General features: G+C 38.3%; 1 pseudogene; it reads right to left on the reverse strand.

Annotated features, from left to right (window-relative positions):
- Nucleotides 1-626: 626 nt before the first annotated feature.
- On the reverse strand, nt 627-16,079 carry LOC112203624 (annotated as a pseudogene).
- Nucleotides 16,080-17,551: the final 1,472 nt, after the last annotated feature.

Here is a 17,551-nt window from a genome sequence, read left to right on the forward strand (position 1 = left end):
AATTATGGACATTAATTAAGGGGAAAAAGAAAAATCGAGGTGCAATGTGGACCATTGAATTTTATCACCGATGCATATAGTCTGTGAGGTTTAAATGAGAATTGGGCTATAAATACCCCTCAGATCAAGTCAATGCCTCAGATTATTCCAGACCGATCAGAGCTCTTGACACGTTTTGCCATCGCAATGACCAGCAACCGACCTTGACTATAAGTTCGCTGTCAGGGCATCTCCAGCCGGAGCAACCATGCTAATTGATTTGTCTCCTCATGGCTGGCCTCCCTCTGTGGCGGAGGTGGATCGAGTGGATAAAATCGAGGTCGGATATGAGCTTGGAGAGAGAGAGAGAGAGAGAGAGAGAGAGAGAGAGAGAGAACCAGCCAGAAAAAAAATATAAATAAAAAAGAGAAAAAAGAGAGAGAGAAAAATTTAAAGAAGAGAGAGAAAAAATAAAAAAAGGATCTTGGGGTTAGAATAGTCATTTTAGAGCTGTTGTGTGAGAATTAGAGAGAATAAGGACTATCCAGTTTAATTTGAAAGGCGAGAGACTAAACTGTTTTTTAGGGAAAAGTTTGAGGAGTAACAAGGATTTAATCCTTCTTTAAAATACAATATGATCTTTAACCTTAGCAAGGATGTAGAACAGCCACGGCTTTAAGAGGATATTTTTTATGTACAGTTGCACTAGTATTTTTAGTCATTTAGACATCCTCTCCCACTATGCCAAAAAACGTATCAGACGACAGACAGAAACTGTTGTTTTATTTGGAGTGCCACCGTTGTAGAGCGAGCCGTTGTGGAACACAGTTGTCTGATAAACACACAGACAACGGGTATGTGTTATAACTGTTGTGTGATGGCTCGACAGATGCCATGAACAGCTGCGCAGCAGTTGAAGCTCTGCCTTCAGACAACAGTTCTTGGTTTCAAGATGTTGTATGTTAAGCATATCAGACAACAGACTTTTAGTTTGTGTGTTGTCTGATTGATCCTTAAACTTCAGTGCTTGGACTATATCTGTTGTATGATCAACTTTGGGACAACATAATTCAATTTCTTCTGTTGTCTGATTAACTTTGCGACAACAGAGTTTAATTACTTCTGTTGTGTGTGTGTAGATTAGAAGACAATGATTTGTTAAAAACCGATGTGTGATATGAATGATTGCAGTGTGATTTGTCCCCATTTTTGGCCATTCAGACAACTGGCAGTTATCATTATATCTGTTTTGTTGTCTGATTATTTGAACATATCCCATTCCTGAATTAAATTGTGCATTTGATCCATTTACATACCAAATATAAACATTCCAAATCACTAATCATTGTGTGATTGTGTGATCAAAATTCGACCTAAATAATGGTACTGATCAATATTAGAAAGAAATCTGAATCCAATTCATCAATTGAAGTACTCCAGTTCATACATTAAAGAATCAAATGCATGTGCTATAAAGAACGTATTTCCCAATCATCCATACATTAAAACACACAAAATCATTGTAATAGCTCCAAGATAAATGTATTGACGACAAAATTAGCCCACTCATTCCACATCTGAAAATACCATATCATCTGGTGCTCTTAACTGCTCTCCCAACAGAGATGCTTCGTCATCTTTCCAAATCCTACTCCCCCTTATCACTTCTACCAGCCATACCATATGAAGTACCAAACCTATAATTCAGACAAAGCAACAATATTCAGTTATGCAACTCTATTACCTAAAACAAAATGTTACCTAAAATAAAATGTTACATTCTATGTTGTTTGAAGTCTAGTAGAGTAACTGATATCAAGACTTAACAAACCTTATGAGCACTAAAGTAATCAGCCACGGAATGTAAACACAAATGTACTTACCTTTCTTTCTTGTCTAGGCAGAAATTGCCTATGCAGAAAAGTGCTGGCAACGGTTTATAGAATGGGACCTAAAATTCATTACAGTTCTGATCCTAAAAGACATGCTAATAGATAAGATGAGTATAATAAATTTAAAACTTGTATCCTTCAACTATTGCAGTAACAAGTAACTAGCATAATAAGATTCATATATATATATATATATATATATATATATATATATATATATATATATATATATAACTATTAGCCTATTGAAGCCTATAGAAAGCAGCACAAGGACTAGAGACATATTCAGATTCAAAGAAGCTCAAACCAAGTAAAAAGAAAAAAAAAATCTTGGACCACATTAGAGCTAGTTGGATCTCCAATTATCACCTAAGATGTCCATAATGTATTTTCAGTTCACAATACTCAAAAAATTCTGGGTACTAAATTGATAGCTCCACAATCACATTGGCCAATTAACTAAGCTTTATGAAATCAGAACAAAAAAGAGAGTTGGAGTTAACTAATGATGACACAATTGATCAAACTAAGAAATAAGATTGTAGATTTATATGAATCTGTTCATAAAAGTGTGACTAAGAGGATAAACCACCCCCTGAAGCGGCATCTCCTATATGGCTGATCTATGTTCTTTAAAGTAGCATTTATAAGTTTAGCACATTCAAATCTTCTTAACAGGATATATTTCACCACAGAAGCCAACTTAATATACACTACAGATTTTTGCATAACCCACCAAGTATTCACTTGACCAAATGGAGAAAATCATGCTCACAGCCCCTCAGACACTAGACAAAGACGAATTACAATGGTAACACTGAGAGCAGAGAAACTACGGTTTAAGAATGGTAAACCAAAAAAGAATCAAAACCCATAACTATAAAAAAATTAATACATACGAAATAATCATGAGTGAGTACAGCTTACTGACTGAAGACATACAAGTAATTAATCCAAAGTGCAACCAAATCCTAAATTAAATGCATCCCAAATGAAATAATAATGAAAAAGGCAGACGAAATATATTCCTAGCTTTGGAGGTGGTATATAAAAACGCATAAATAACCGACTATGTGACTACTAAGCTGAATAAAACTCATAATTTGCATAATAGTTGAAGAATATATGATAAAAGTTCAATTAAAAGAAAAAAGAGCATATGGAATTTCTCATACCTTTACTCTTGTATGTGATAGTTCTGTGTGATTTGAAGTAATGCAGCCACCTATGTTCAGATAAACATTCTCCAGTCAAACAACAACCATCTCAACTTGCATCATTTGGGTGAGTCGTAAAACTCCGTCTAATAATACATACACAACATAAACACAAGTCCACAACATCAGAAGCTGAAATTCCAATTATACTAAGCATGCGACAATAGGCTTCACCTAAGGGTCTTAAAGTTGAATGCCTAGGGTACTGCCTAAGGTAAACCAAGAAACAAATTATAATAAAAAATCCAAACATGTACAAGGTAGAGAGGGATTGTATACCTGAAACGAGCATATGCAAAGGAGTAATCAAAACTCAAATCCTAAGTACAACCTGCAATATCAGAAAAATAAAGTTTAGTTTAAACAAGTTAACAATCGATACCTACACCAAAAGAAAGAAAAACCAGATCTAGTGAGGTACTATCCAGAACCAAATACCCTGCCACAGGCTTACTAACCAGAAGAACATCGTGAGAGCGCAGTTCCATAATCATCCAGACGAACAACGGGGGAGAGTGATACGGCAGATCAAGTCACTTTGTGGAGAAGTCTCCATATGGGTATAGAAATTGAGAGAGAGAGAGAGAGAGAGAGAGAGAGAGAGAGAGAGAGAGACAGAGAGAGGGGACAAAAGCTAGGTTTATGGATGGTAAATCGAGGACTTTCCAAAAGTTCATGACTTTCGATCACAGAAGACCCACGAGGAAGGCCGAGAAGATGCAGGAAGACTCCCAGATCTGAAAAAACTCATCGCGAGTGAGGGAAGAGAGAGAGCGTATTTTTCTTTCTTTTTTTTTTCCTTTCTGTAGTGTAGAACATGTGGTCTATTTGCTCCGTTTTCCTTTTAAGTGTGAGCTGTTTTGGGCCCAACGTCGTTAAATGGATTTCATGACATTCGAAGTGAGGCAACGTCCTTATAAAAAAAACTGGGTGTCTAGGAATGTGTTTTCTGTAGTAGTGCCTGGAGAACAACGGTGCCTCGGAGGAGGCACTTAGAGAGGTAGTGAGAGCTGCTAGAGGTGGACGACAACGATGATCTGAACCGTTCCACCTTTTAGAACTCGAATCGAAACCCCATTCGGAAATCACATATGAAACCTCAAGCTGAAAGAGAAATTGATATGAAAGATCAAAAATCAACAAAGAGAAACTAACTTTTCCTCACCAAAATAGTTCAATTGAAGAGAGGAATGAAGAGTGTCTCTTCCCAGTCTGGAAAACAAAAAGAACCCTAAAATAAAAATCAGGAAATCCAAACATGGTAGAATAGTGCGAAGTGACCACATCTAGAGAAGGGGAAGAGGGAGTTACCTTCGTGGTGATGTTGCTTAGAATCAAAACTTTGGGTTTCTTCCTTTTTGGTTTGCAGGTGAGGAGAGATGAGAGAGGAAATGGGTTGGCTTCTAAGAGATAGACACGAACAAGAAGAGGGGCCTGAAGGCAGAGTTACTTTGTGCAAGCCGAGTGGGAAGACAAAGTCACTAAGGTCCTAACTAAGTTGTTAAAGGCGGGCATTTTTTTTTTTTTTTAATAACTTTTTCACACAACGCATGTTTGAAGTTAAGTTGTCTGATTATGTACATGTTAAATTTGAGTTAAGGGAGCAAGGAGGGAAAGTTCCCTCCTCTGTGCAATCAAAGTAGCAGTTTTGACGTTAGGGACATATATTTCTCATTCAGACAACACAAATAAGCCATTCCGTTGTAGGAGTTTAAATCGTGTACCAGCATTTCACACAAATATTGGCCTTTTTGGGGCTACTCACTCACATTTTGGGGTACATGTGACAACGGAAATAAAAAAATGCGTTGTATGTTATTTTGCAACTTACTCTCATACAACATATACAACAATACTGTTTGCAAGGTGAGTCAAAATTTCGACCCAAATTTGAGCAAGGTGAGGGGGAAATTTTTTTTACATTCAGACAACAGACAAATCCTTAAAACTGTTGTACAATAATCTTAGACCCAAAAAAATTGATGTACGACCTCCTTATACAACGCCAATCTCATTAAACCTGTTGTGTGAAGCAGTTTCAGTGATCACACAACGGAATTTTTTTTTTCGTTGTCTAAAAAGTGTAGTGTGATGCAGTTTTTGGCATAGTGTCCTCTTGCACCATTAGGCAATACCCAATCAAACTTGTATTAAATTTGCAAAAGCAATCTCTTGAACAACCATGGCAAACTGAATACGTGGACAACTACCAGCCCCAAATGGAATAAATTGAAAACCATCATTCCCTTTATAATCTATGGCATTGTTTATAAATCTTTCTGGTTTGAACTCTTCTGGTTCCTTGTATGATTTTGGGTCTCTTCCAGTCTGCCATGCATTAACAAAGACTTGTATACCGGACAATATATTGTAACCATTTATCTTTGCATCTTGGGTAGTAATTCTAGGCAATAGTAATGGAACCGGAGGATGCAAGCGAAAAGTCTCCTTGATCACTGCCTTCAAATAATTCATTCCAACCAAATCATCCTCTGTTATTATGTCTTTATGGTTTCCGACTATTTCCCTTACCTCACTTTGCAATTTCCTCATAAGACTTGGATGCTTGAAAAGCTCAGACATCCCCCATTCTAAAATTGTAAAAGTAGTATCGGTGCCGCCCACAAAGATATCCTACAAGAATATTTATGATGTCATTAATTTTAATTAGTCAAATTAAATGATATAGAAAATGAATGAAATAATTAATATAACAAATTACATATAAGTTATTGACAAAAGATGACTTAACAAATACATATTCTAAAGATTGAATTAAACATATAAGAACTAAATCGTACAAATAAGGACAATGTGCTCTCCACTTGCCACATGTCATGAGTTAATTTACTTTTTTACCCTTAACTACTTCTTTTAACTTTTAATCCCTTTATAAGGATCAAATCTTTCAAATAAGGATAATCTGCTCTCCACTTGCCACATGTCATGAATTAATTTACTTTTTTACCCGTAATTATTTTTTTTTACTTTTAATCCCCTTATGTTACTTTTTTTTTAGAATAATCTTTTTATGTTACATTTTTTTTTTCTGAGAATAATCTGTTTATGTTACTTTTTTTTTTTTTTCCCTTGAGAATAATCTCTTTCTGTTACTTCACAAAACCTCACTCTCCTACTACTCTCATCTCATCATCTAATCATGCTACTGCACTCATACTTGTCTAGTTCTGCTACTCATTTTCTGCTACTGCACACATCATTGCCTAATCCTGCTACTGCACTCATACTCGTCCAGTTCTCCTACTCGTGTTCTGCTATTGCACTCATCATCGCCTAATCCTGCTACTGCACTCATACTCGTCCAATCCTGCTACTACACTTGTACTCGTATTCTGCTACTACACTCGTCATCGTCTAATCCTGATACTGCACTCGCTGCACTCATACTTATTCAGTTTTGCTACTACACTTGCACTCGTGTTCTGCTACTACACTCGTCATCACCTAATCCTGCTACTGCACTCGTCCAATCCTTTGCAGTAGCAGCTTCATTTGCAATAGCAAGAGTAGTAACAGTAGTAGTAGTAGCAGCAGCAGCAGGAGCAATAGCAATAGCAGTAGCAGTAGCAGGAGTAGCAGCAGTAGCAAGAGCAATTAGATCTGTCAATCCATGAATGAAATTCAAGCCTTCGGTTGAATCTTAGGTTACTAAAATTTGGAAACAAGATTCATCATTTCACCACAATTGAAATATTAACTTACAAAATAATATTGGCTACAACCAATCCTAGAAAAAAAAATACCAGCTGAACGATAGAAGTTCACGCCCCACACAAAGTAACACAATGAGGAGAACTATATAACAAAATATATTGGCTACAACCAATCCCAGAGTATACAGCGAAGCCCTCTATGTGATTCTTTTCGCGTTCCAAAGAATCACAGGTTACAAAGAGAGGGTATGTGCAAGATTTTATCTCCATTTCATCTGTTTCTACTTCAAAAAATGCCTACAGATTAACAGCATTTGAAAGATAGAAAGTGAGCTATTCTGCTCAGTTATGAGGAAATCTGCAGGCATAGGCTAAGAACGTAAGTATTGAATAAAGAACTGGGAGACAAAGTTCAAAACTCCAATATTTGGGATGGACATAGTACAGGACTGGTACTGCTACTCAATTTAAATGAGAAACTCAAGATAATGAAAATTTTGAGGACGTACAACATTTAGTAGTGAATTCTAGCAAAAAATAGTCGTTCAAATATCACATATTAATTGGCTTTCTGAGAACTAGACTTAAGGAGTTCTGATCATAATGTTGATACCATATGGGTCCAACACAAATATCAACATATATGACTTGATGATATTCTAGGAAATTAAAGCAATGCGTACTTGATATTCTCCCGTATTTTCATTGCCCAGTGCCTTATAATATAACAACCTGTAGAGATATCAGCGTAGCCAATCATGTCGGCACGAAGAAGAACCTGCAGGGATCAGCTAGATATATTAATGTAGTCAATTATGTCAGTACAAAGAGGAACCTGCTGGGAACAAATGGCCAATTTCTCAATCATATTTGTGAAAGAACACTAGGAACAAAACCCAGAAAACATGGAAGGATAGATACTTGACGATACCACTCTCCAAAATTCTCGTCTTCTTATAGGAAAGACCTAGTTCAGCCATGTCTTAGTACCTAATTGACAGTAGCCAGTAACACAGTTAGGTTCTATATATTAGGCTCGTACAATTCACAATGCTAAAGAACACCAGAATGCCTAACATTTAAGTTAAATAGACTAACAAAATACCAGTAGGCAGAAACTGAATTCCTTTGAAGGCAAATATTAACCCAAAGACTAAAGGCAAAACAAATTGGGGAAGTTTGATGCTCACCAAACTGAATCTGCTGTTGTGTTTTCTAATTCGGCCTCCTCTTTGCTTCATACTGCTTAGCCTTCTCTCTGAAATCGGAGGAAAGAAAGAGTTCGACGACTCACTGTATAGTATATCACTCTGCTACTACGTCGGATTCTGTTTTGGGGTTTGCGTTTTGAGATTTTGGTTGTTGAGTATTTTGTCAGTGGCATGCACGTAAATTTTGATGAAAACAGAGCATTTTGGTCATTTTCTATTAAAATTCAGAATCAAGCATGCTTCATTTGGTTTTGGGTCTGGGCATGTGTCCTTATTTGTATAAATTTATTTGAATGTGGGTTTTCTGTGTTTACATCTTTGGTCTGGTGCTACTGTGTAATTTTCTATAATTTTAAAGCACTATAGGGAACTAATAATCTATGTCATAAAATTATAACAACTTATGGCTATATATTTATATATTTTCAGCCTTTAGATTCACTTGTTCCTAAAAGTCTCTCAAAAGTTGTCTCTTAGTTGATCAACTTCGTATATATACTAAATAAAGTTTGACAAGATTACAAATGATGAGAAAAAATTAATCCAGAGAAAGAGTAGTTACGTACCAAGATGATAGCCTTCATGCTAACTCTATCAATAGGGAGACCTTTTGTGTTTTCTTTTTGAACTGAAAGCAAAACGTCAACTCAATCCTTTTGGCCATCATCCTCGTCTCCTTTGGAACCCTTTGAACTATCCATATGCTCCTGAATAGCCATATCTAAAAATTCAGAAAACCCTTTAGCCAGACGGTCTAATTTAGCGTCCAAACCATTAACACGGCTAACCTAAGCAAGCCATGGAATATAGTCACCGATGTTGACACGGGCCATTAACTTTGCGAACTCTCCATAAACATCCTCCCTTGACCTTCCCTGCGATCACTGTATTTCCTCCCCAAAGCTACTCTACAAATGACATCATTAGTAAGTCTCACAAACATTTCGCTTAGATTCAAAACAGACACTACTACAATTCTTAGCAACAGGCACGTTCATGATTCGTGGGTATGAGGGTCAGAGGACACGGTTATGCGTATCTATAGAGTACAGCAACGGTGCAGCCACTTTCTTTGTGGTCAGTGCCCTGTAGAGCCGTATCCATTGCCGAAACACACACAAACTCTTCAAACGTGACATGATGGGTCCCGCAACTGATGCAAGCGGCTGACTTCTTTTATTTTATTAGTACAGGCCACATGCGCTTTCTGTTCGTGTCTTTATAAACAAATATATTAAAAAAAAATTGTTGAACAATTTTTTTTTTTCATAGCTGCAAACTACATATTTGATATTTCCATCAACTGCCACAAAGGAATGCATACCAAACAGCAATACATAGCAAAATAACTCCAACGAAGTTCATCAAACCAGCAATCCAAAGACTTACACACTGGAACAAGTAAAGGAATATTTCACCAAGGAATATAGGATTTCCTTATATGATGGCCTCGTTATCATGACTAGAGCATTTCTACCTCTATAAACCAACTTCTACTAAATAACTTCAACTTCTCTACCTCTATAAACCAACTTCTACTAAATGACTTCAACTTCTGGTTAAGATCCGGTGACGACTTCAACTTCTGGTTAAGATCCGGTGACGACTTCAACTTCTGGTTAAGCTCCGGTGACAACTTCAACTTTTGAAAATTCTGTATATAAATGGAAGTTATAAATATGATATCTTAACAAAAAGTTGTTACTAAAATATAAAATAGCAATTACAGTGAAACATATTAGCTGACCTGAAATCCAGTTGCAACAGATCGACTGGAGCTGCCATGAATATAACACCACCTTCAACTTCAAACTTTTCCACTAGGTTAATTCCCTATATGAATATTACACATTTTTAGTATGAAAATATACCTTAATTCTCTGTTAATAAGTAATACAGTAAGAGATACAAAGCTCTTATAATGGCAATATAAGAAAGCTAATCAGATGAAGTCGTCCAAAGCAAAAACAAGCATATAACATTTGAAAAGTATTGTATAAAATATCACACATGAAAATATACCAAGTCATGTACTTACAAATCTTGCAAATAGCTAGATTACTTGAGTTGCAACTTCATTGTTAAACTCCTAGTCAAACCTGTAAGGCAGGAAATGGATCATATGCCACATAATATGAAGTAATTGTAGAAACAAATGGAATTCACAAGCACAGACTTTAAGTATAAAGTTTCCAACTTCTGTAACTCGAGTATAATTAGTCTAAGTTGAAGCACACAATAACACTAAACGAGTCATCATAAAAAGGCAAGTCGGCAACAAAATGCATCTGACTCAGCTAAGTTAAGCAAAGTTGTACTTGTACATCTATGAACTCCAACTTACCCCCTTTTTTTCTTGTCTGAAGAAAAATTCATTGCAAAGGCCAGAAAGGCAAGACTTACAGGGAAAGAAAGGAGACAAACACATAAGATGGAACCTACAACTAGAACCTACTAACAAAACAGAAACAAACTGTAGCAAACTGATGGATAGTTAGGGAGGGCCAGGAAGACCATCACTTCTCAAAATAGACAGGAGGAAGGTTGGGGGCCTATTAGCCCAATCCTGTGAGCACAACCTCATTTTAGCAAGCTTAGCCGCTGCATCCGCAACACGGTTAGCTTCTCTGGGGATCCAGCTCCATCTGATTCCAGTGAACGAAGGTAAACCCTATGGGAGAGATCTTCCAACTGTGATGGTTGGCTTGATTCTCCAAGGCCCTGATGATCTCAAGACAGTCACCTTCCATAATGATATTTTTAAGCTTCAAATGGGCTGCAAACTGAAGACCTTTTACCACTGCATCCGCTTCCACTTCTATGGAAGAGTTGTGGTTCCCATGTAGACTTGCACCCGCAATAGAGAAACCTCTATGATTTCTAATGATTACTCCCACCCCACTTGTATGGTTGGTTTCATCCCAGGCACCATCGACATTGATTTTCACAAATGGGTGGGTAGGGGGTTGCCAATTATGCTGACTGGCATGAGAGGGTGGCTCATTCCCAGTTCGATCATCAATTTGAGCTTCATTACAGTTGATCGTTTCCAACCACTCATTATAATTGCGCTTAACTCTCTCCAAGGTGGCAATCAGATTTGGCTTTCCAGTCCTTAGAGAACTCCAACTTACCCTTTGGCCATCTTATTGTGCAAAAAACAAATGATTAACCTGGTTAACATATATAAAAGACAAATATTTACCTAAGTAAACTGTGGTTCATCATCTGATTGGATTCCTAGCATACTGAAAGTACAAAGTTCAAACTGTCAGACGAAATATTTCTATAACACATAAACTAAGTGCACAAATTAATAAAAATCAAACGTATGCTGGAATTAATATCATCGAATTAGTGAGGTACAATAATGCTTATCTATCAAAAAAAATCTTACGTCAATTTATGCCTAGCTAGTCATTGGACCTTGTGAACTAGTTTTCCACTGCCAAAAGAATAGAGCTAGATAAGAACAGCCATGTTTCTTATTAGAAAATTAAGTGCCCAATTTTTGAGCTACAAGGATATCAAAATTGGTGTTAGATTACTTATATTGTTACAAAAGTAGAAAAGAAAAAAACTAGATATGACATATAAGATCTACAACAAAACCAGTAGAGCCACACTACCCAAAAAATGCTAGATAAGAACATCTAATTCTGTAAAGCATATAACAAATCAATTGAAACTTACGTGCACACCCAAAAACCATATGAAAATCAGAGTCCAAAATCACACAGGACATGCAAAAGCTGTGAAATTGAGCAATATACACATCAACAAATGCATATAGACAAGGGAACAATATGAAATTGAGATAAAACAAAGCTAAAAGAATAGATTAAGTACTGAGATAGCAACCAGTGAAAAGAAAGAATGAATCTTTGAACGACGGAAATGATCGAAACCCACCCATCATCGGAAGATGGACCAATCCTACAACAAAAATAATAGATTGAGAAGAGAAAAAAGGAACCAATCCTAATCAAGCCCTCCTAAATTCAAAATCGGAAACAATAAATCAAACCCCAAACCCTAATCAGATATGGGAACAAAATGAAGAAACTTGAGCACTTCAAATTAAAATACTCAATAGTGATAGGGAAAACTTAGCTATTACCGAAGAAATTAAATTGATCTATGAGAGGGGAAGAAAAGAGAGCCAAACCTGAGAATTGCCCAGAAAGAACAAAAGAGAGGAGAGAGAGCGATGTGGGCGACAATTGAGAAGAGGCAGACCGAGTGAGAGAAAGATGACAGACGAGAGATGAGAGATGAGAGCGAGTGTTTTTGTTTTTGTTTTTGTTTTTGTTTTTATTTTATATTTTATATATTATATCGTAGGAGAGTGAGTGAATGAGTTGATAAACTGATAAGTAAAAATCCATTATCTAATCGGAGTGGAGTACAAGAGTGGACCACAATGATGAATAAAATGTTAAAAAATTGGATACACACCAACACAAGTGATAAATGTGGCATTCAACCACCCATATTACAAGTTTGCCCAACATATCCACCTATCAATCAATGTGTGGCTAAGCAAATCGTGGCCTTTGGTCATTATTGGAGTAGTGAGAGGACGACGAGGATGACAGAAATGAAGATGAAGATGGAGTACAAGACTGCTTGATGTTGTTGATCATCGACTCCGTGTCTTCTTCTCTCACATAACGAAAAGAGCGAATTCTAGAGTTGTTCAAGAGGTTCAAGACACATATACTCTTAAGCCGCCACTAGTAATTACCATACGGTGCCATCGCAACATCCTTGAAAATTGTAGAGAAGCTTCTTGAAAAAGGCGATCTTGGATCTGTCAGAGAATGACAGATCATGGGTTTTCATGATATTGCAAGCAGCCTCGGCGGACGAGACAATAAGGACCGACATGCTTCCAAATCAAGGCCGGTCCTGATGCCTCAGGCGAAATTTTTTTTTGGTGCCTACGGCTAGTCCCAAGATTTTTTTAATGATGATTCTGAGATTGATTTGGTTTGAAAAGTTACGAATTAACAAGTTTTTAATTAGAATAATCATTAAAACCACAAAAAACAAGCAGCAAAACTTCTAATATTCATAATTTCAAAATTAAAGAACACCCAATACCTATTTTGATATATACCTCAACTTACACCATGGAATGTCAAAAAATTTGTCTAATCATAGTGGAAGAGCAAAAAAGTAGAGAGGAAAAAGATCGACAAATGAAAAACAGATTGAAGAAAGATTCAAGGGACATATGATGAAAATGAATTGAGTGATGAACAAACATTGAAACCCCAAATTTAAAGATAGGGACCTTGACAAAAAGCACCAAAATAACAAAAAATTATCCCACTTACCCCAGCAACAATTTTTTCTTCCCACCTACACAATTTAACAACAAATGACTATTTTGCCCTAAACAAAATTAATAAATTACAGCTTCGCCACTCAATATCAATCTCTCTGACTCTCTCTTATCCGATCTCTCTCTCTCCTCTCTCCCCCATCTCTCCCAACTGACCTTCGGCTCTCTCACCTCTGGCTCCGGCGATCGACCCAGCCCTCTCTCTCCTCCGGCTCCGGCGCTCGACACGGCCCTCTCTCTCCTCCGGCTCCGGCGCTCGACACGGCCCTCTCTCTCTCCCCTCCAACTTCGACGTTCGACCCATGCCATCTCCCTCTCTCTTTCAGCTCCGGCGACGACGCAGCAACTCGAAGATCGGAGGAATATACCGGCTTCATTTCCAGTTTCATGTGGTGTCGTCTTTGTCGCAATTTAACCTCGCTTTGGTGTCGATCAACCAACTAGGACCAGGCTGATCCCGTCACGGCGAAGCAAACGGCCATCATCTACGGAGGACGTCAGCGACATGGAAATGAGTGAATCAGATCGGGTTTCGAGGAGGCTCTGGGCTCGAGCTCCTGAAGGACGTCAGCGACATCATCCAAGATCTTTGCCTCGCCGGAAGACTACTTCCGGTCCCGGGTCTGCAGTCGGAAAGATGGGAGAAGAGGACATGGGTGCCCAAATCATTTTTTTTTAAGTAATGGGACAGTGAAAGAAAAAAAAGTTTTGAATGTCTATTGGGGGGAAATAGACGTCTATTGGCGGGCAATAGACTTTTTAAATTGATGTAATCTCCTTTTTTTTTTATCTATAATCAAAGTTTTATTTGTCTAAATTTAGGGAGATTAATTCCCATTCTGGGGATTGAAAGTCCTATTGGAGGGCAATAGAAGTCTATTAGGGGGCAATACATGGCTGATAGTCGTCTATTATTGGGGGGCAATAGACGTCTATTAGGGGCAATAGACGTCTATTAGGGGCAATAGATGTCTATTGGGGGCAATAAAACCTTTTCGATGAGATTTTCAGCAAATTTCAGTGGGCGGCGGTCGGTGACCGGAATCCTGCGAAAGTTCGCCGGATTCCGGCGGCCGGTGATGGGGCTCCGGCGAAGTCTCCTATGGTTTCTCTCTTTTCCATTCTCTCTTTCTCTCTCTAAGTTTTAAAGGGGTGAGGGTAAAATGGTATTAAAAAAATTAAAAAAACAAAAAAAAAATCTTAATGGGGTATTAGGAAAGACCTCCTTAGAGTATTTTGTGTAAGAGAGAATTAAAAAAAAACTTAATGGGGTAAGTGGGAAAATATCTCTAAAAATGGGGTAAATGGACAAAAACCCTTAAAGATAAATTTGTTTGATTTCAACGTTTTGGAGAGAGTGAGAGATTCTGCTATAATGATACTTGACTTTTTGCAGTTTGTGATGACTAGAAGAGTCGAAGAAGAAGAAAACATCCTCGAATGATAACATGGCTATCATGGTGCTATGAGTTACAGAGTTGTAGGTGAAGCTTGAAGAAGATAAGAAAAATCTAGAGAAAATTTTAATAGTGTAATATCAGGTTTTTCTCATAATCTTAAGCTTAAACAACTGTTACAATTCAAAGGCTATATATAGAAGAGAAACTACTGGCTTGGTAATCGGGGAAGACGCCGACTCTGGCCTAACAAACTTCACAGCTAGCAGCCTGCCACATAGAAGATAAGATGCCATGTGTCAAACACTTTGTGGATCTATCTGGAACCTTCATGCCACATCAGCACAACAGCATATTTATAACATCAACATCGAAATGGAGCAGCATGAGAGGGCCACGGATTTGAGCTAGGGCTTGAAGTGAACGATGAGGGTGTAAGCCCAGTTGGTGAAGGTTTCCGATCACAGGAAACTTACGTGGAGAACGAGGTGGTGATGAGCTTTTTGAAGAATACCATTTGTATAAAAGGACAAGGCCGGAAAATGGCCAGAATTATTAGCTACATGGGAGAATGCTGCAACAAGCTTGAGAATGTTGCAACAAGCATTGGCAGGACATCTAACATCTTGTTCTTCTTGTTTGTAGCTCTGTGCTTGGATAAGAATTTTGTGTGCGCGCGTACGTTGCTGCAGTTATAGTATTAATCCCCAAATATGGACAAGAAAATAGGGCATCTATCAGAAAATAAATGGAGAGCATCTCGGAATTAATTAACGAATAAACATAATACCTGGTACAAAAGTTAATTAAGAATATAAAAGGGAGCATCTCGTGCCAAATTGATTAGTAATTTCATTGACTTATTCGACAAGAAGTACCATCATTAACTAGTTTCATAATTGCAAATAGAAATAACTGGTGTTTAAAATAGCAAGCCTTTGAGGCGTGGTATGCGAGGTTTCATCAAAATGTCTTGAGCCTACCTTTAAAAGGTTTTTTAAATTTTATTTTTAACTTTTATTTTTTATTCTTTAAATATAAAGATCATGCAATTATTTATCATAGCAAGAACTAACTCTATTTTTTTTTTAGGGAAATGGAATCAGGTTCCAATATATTACGACGTCTTTGCGTTAAACTAGAGGGTTTCAAGAAACCACTCATACAAAGAAATCAAGCACAATACAGACTGCACAGAGCAGTCAATCAGACTGCATATAGCAGAACGACTAAAAACAAAAACAAACAAACCAAAAAAGAAAGAAAATGCAGAAAGTAAAAAAATCTACACCTATCCAATTCTAAATCAATGCTACTAACTTGACAAACTTTGACGCCTAAGACCATTCTGGTGTACATCGCACTACGACCACGGTTAGACAAGGTAAGAGCTCTTATTTGAAGCAAAAAATAAATTGGGCTTTGCCACTCCGTAAAAGTCCACAACAGTCCCAAACTAACAGAGAAAGGTGAAAAAGAGGTTGGGCTAGCCCAACCAGACCACAAAACAGCAGCCTAGCTAGACCAGGCCTATGGCCCAATCCCACCTCCATCCACGAGTCTTCCCAGAAGGACCTGCTATCAACCGTCGAGGAAGCAGCCTCACCCCATCAAATCCGGTGGCTGGTAGGGCTGGGCGCAAGTCGGGTCGGGCCCGAAAATTACTAAGACCGAGACTATCGGTTCGGGCCTGTTCGGGCTTTTTTCGAAGTGAAAACCGACAGAGACCGAACCCGTTCGGGCCGGTTCGGTCTTTCGGGCTTTTCGGGCCTTTCGGGCCAGTTCAACAAACTTCGGCTATTTTCCCTATTTTCCAAACTGCACTTCTGTGACTTCTAATCTGCAACTCAATCATAGCCTTTTCATCAAAATCAATCCAACATGGGTAAAAAGATACATACTGTAATCACATCTAAGCACAAGAAATGTTCCATCTAATTCAAAAACAAAAACCCAGATCTAAAATAGGCAAAAAGATGAGAGCTTTACTGACCTGGATGACCTAAAGAGCGGTGGTGCCGGCGGCGACACCCCACAAGGCAGCGGCTTGGATATTCAATGTGTTTACTAGAACAATTTGCAAGCGAAACTTGATAGTATTAGAACATCAGAGGTGAGAATCGTAGCAACTTACTTGGAATTACTGAATAACACATACTAATTTTATCCCATAGATCAATTTCATTCATTGATTTCAATCTAGATTACTCATCGAAGTACTGAACTGAGTTGTGCGGAGCGGCGACCGCGTCACAGGGCCAGCGACGGGAGAATCGAAACGGCTAAATGGCGGAGGCGCACATCGGGAGCTTCTAATCCAATCACGGTGCATGTCGCTGGCGGAGGGGATTTCGGAGACCGATAGTGGAGCAGCAGCTGGTACTGAACGGAGAGACAGAGAGAGAAGGGTGAGACCGTGAGGGAGGAACTGAGAGAGTGAGAGGGAGATTTCTGGGCAGCTGGGGCTGAGAATCTGAGATGGTATCGAGAGAGAGGGAGGCTGATATGTGGCAATAGATATAATATTCGGGTCGGTTCGGGCTTTCGGTCCTTGAAATATTGAAGCCTGAGACCGAACTGATTATGTTAATTCGGGTCGGGCTCTAGACCGAACCGAAAATTTCAATATTAAAACCGAACCGAATCGGGCTTTTTTCCTCTGTTTGGGTTGGGTCCTCGGTCTTTCAGGCTCGGACACCCAGCCCTAGTGGCCGGCCACGTTGCTCCACCATCATCGTTGTCAAAGAAGCTCACCCCGACCTGGACAATAAAGATCAAGCCCCGCCGTTGAGCTCAGGTACCCCTGGATCACCATACAAAACGCCACCCCG

The sequence above is a fragment of the Rosa chinensis genome, chromosome 5 (assembly GCF_002994745.2).
Source record: "Rosa chinensis cultivar Old Blush chromosome 5, RchiOBHm-V2, whole genome shotgun sequence".
NCBI classification, from domain to species: Eukaryota; Viridiplantae; Streptophyta; class Magnoliopsida; order Rosales; family Rosaceae; genus Rosa; species Rosa chinensis.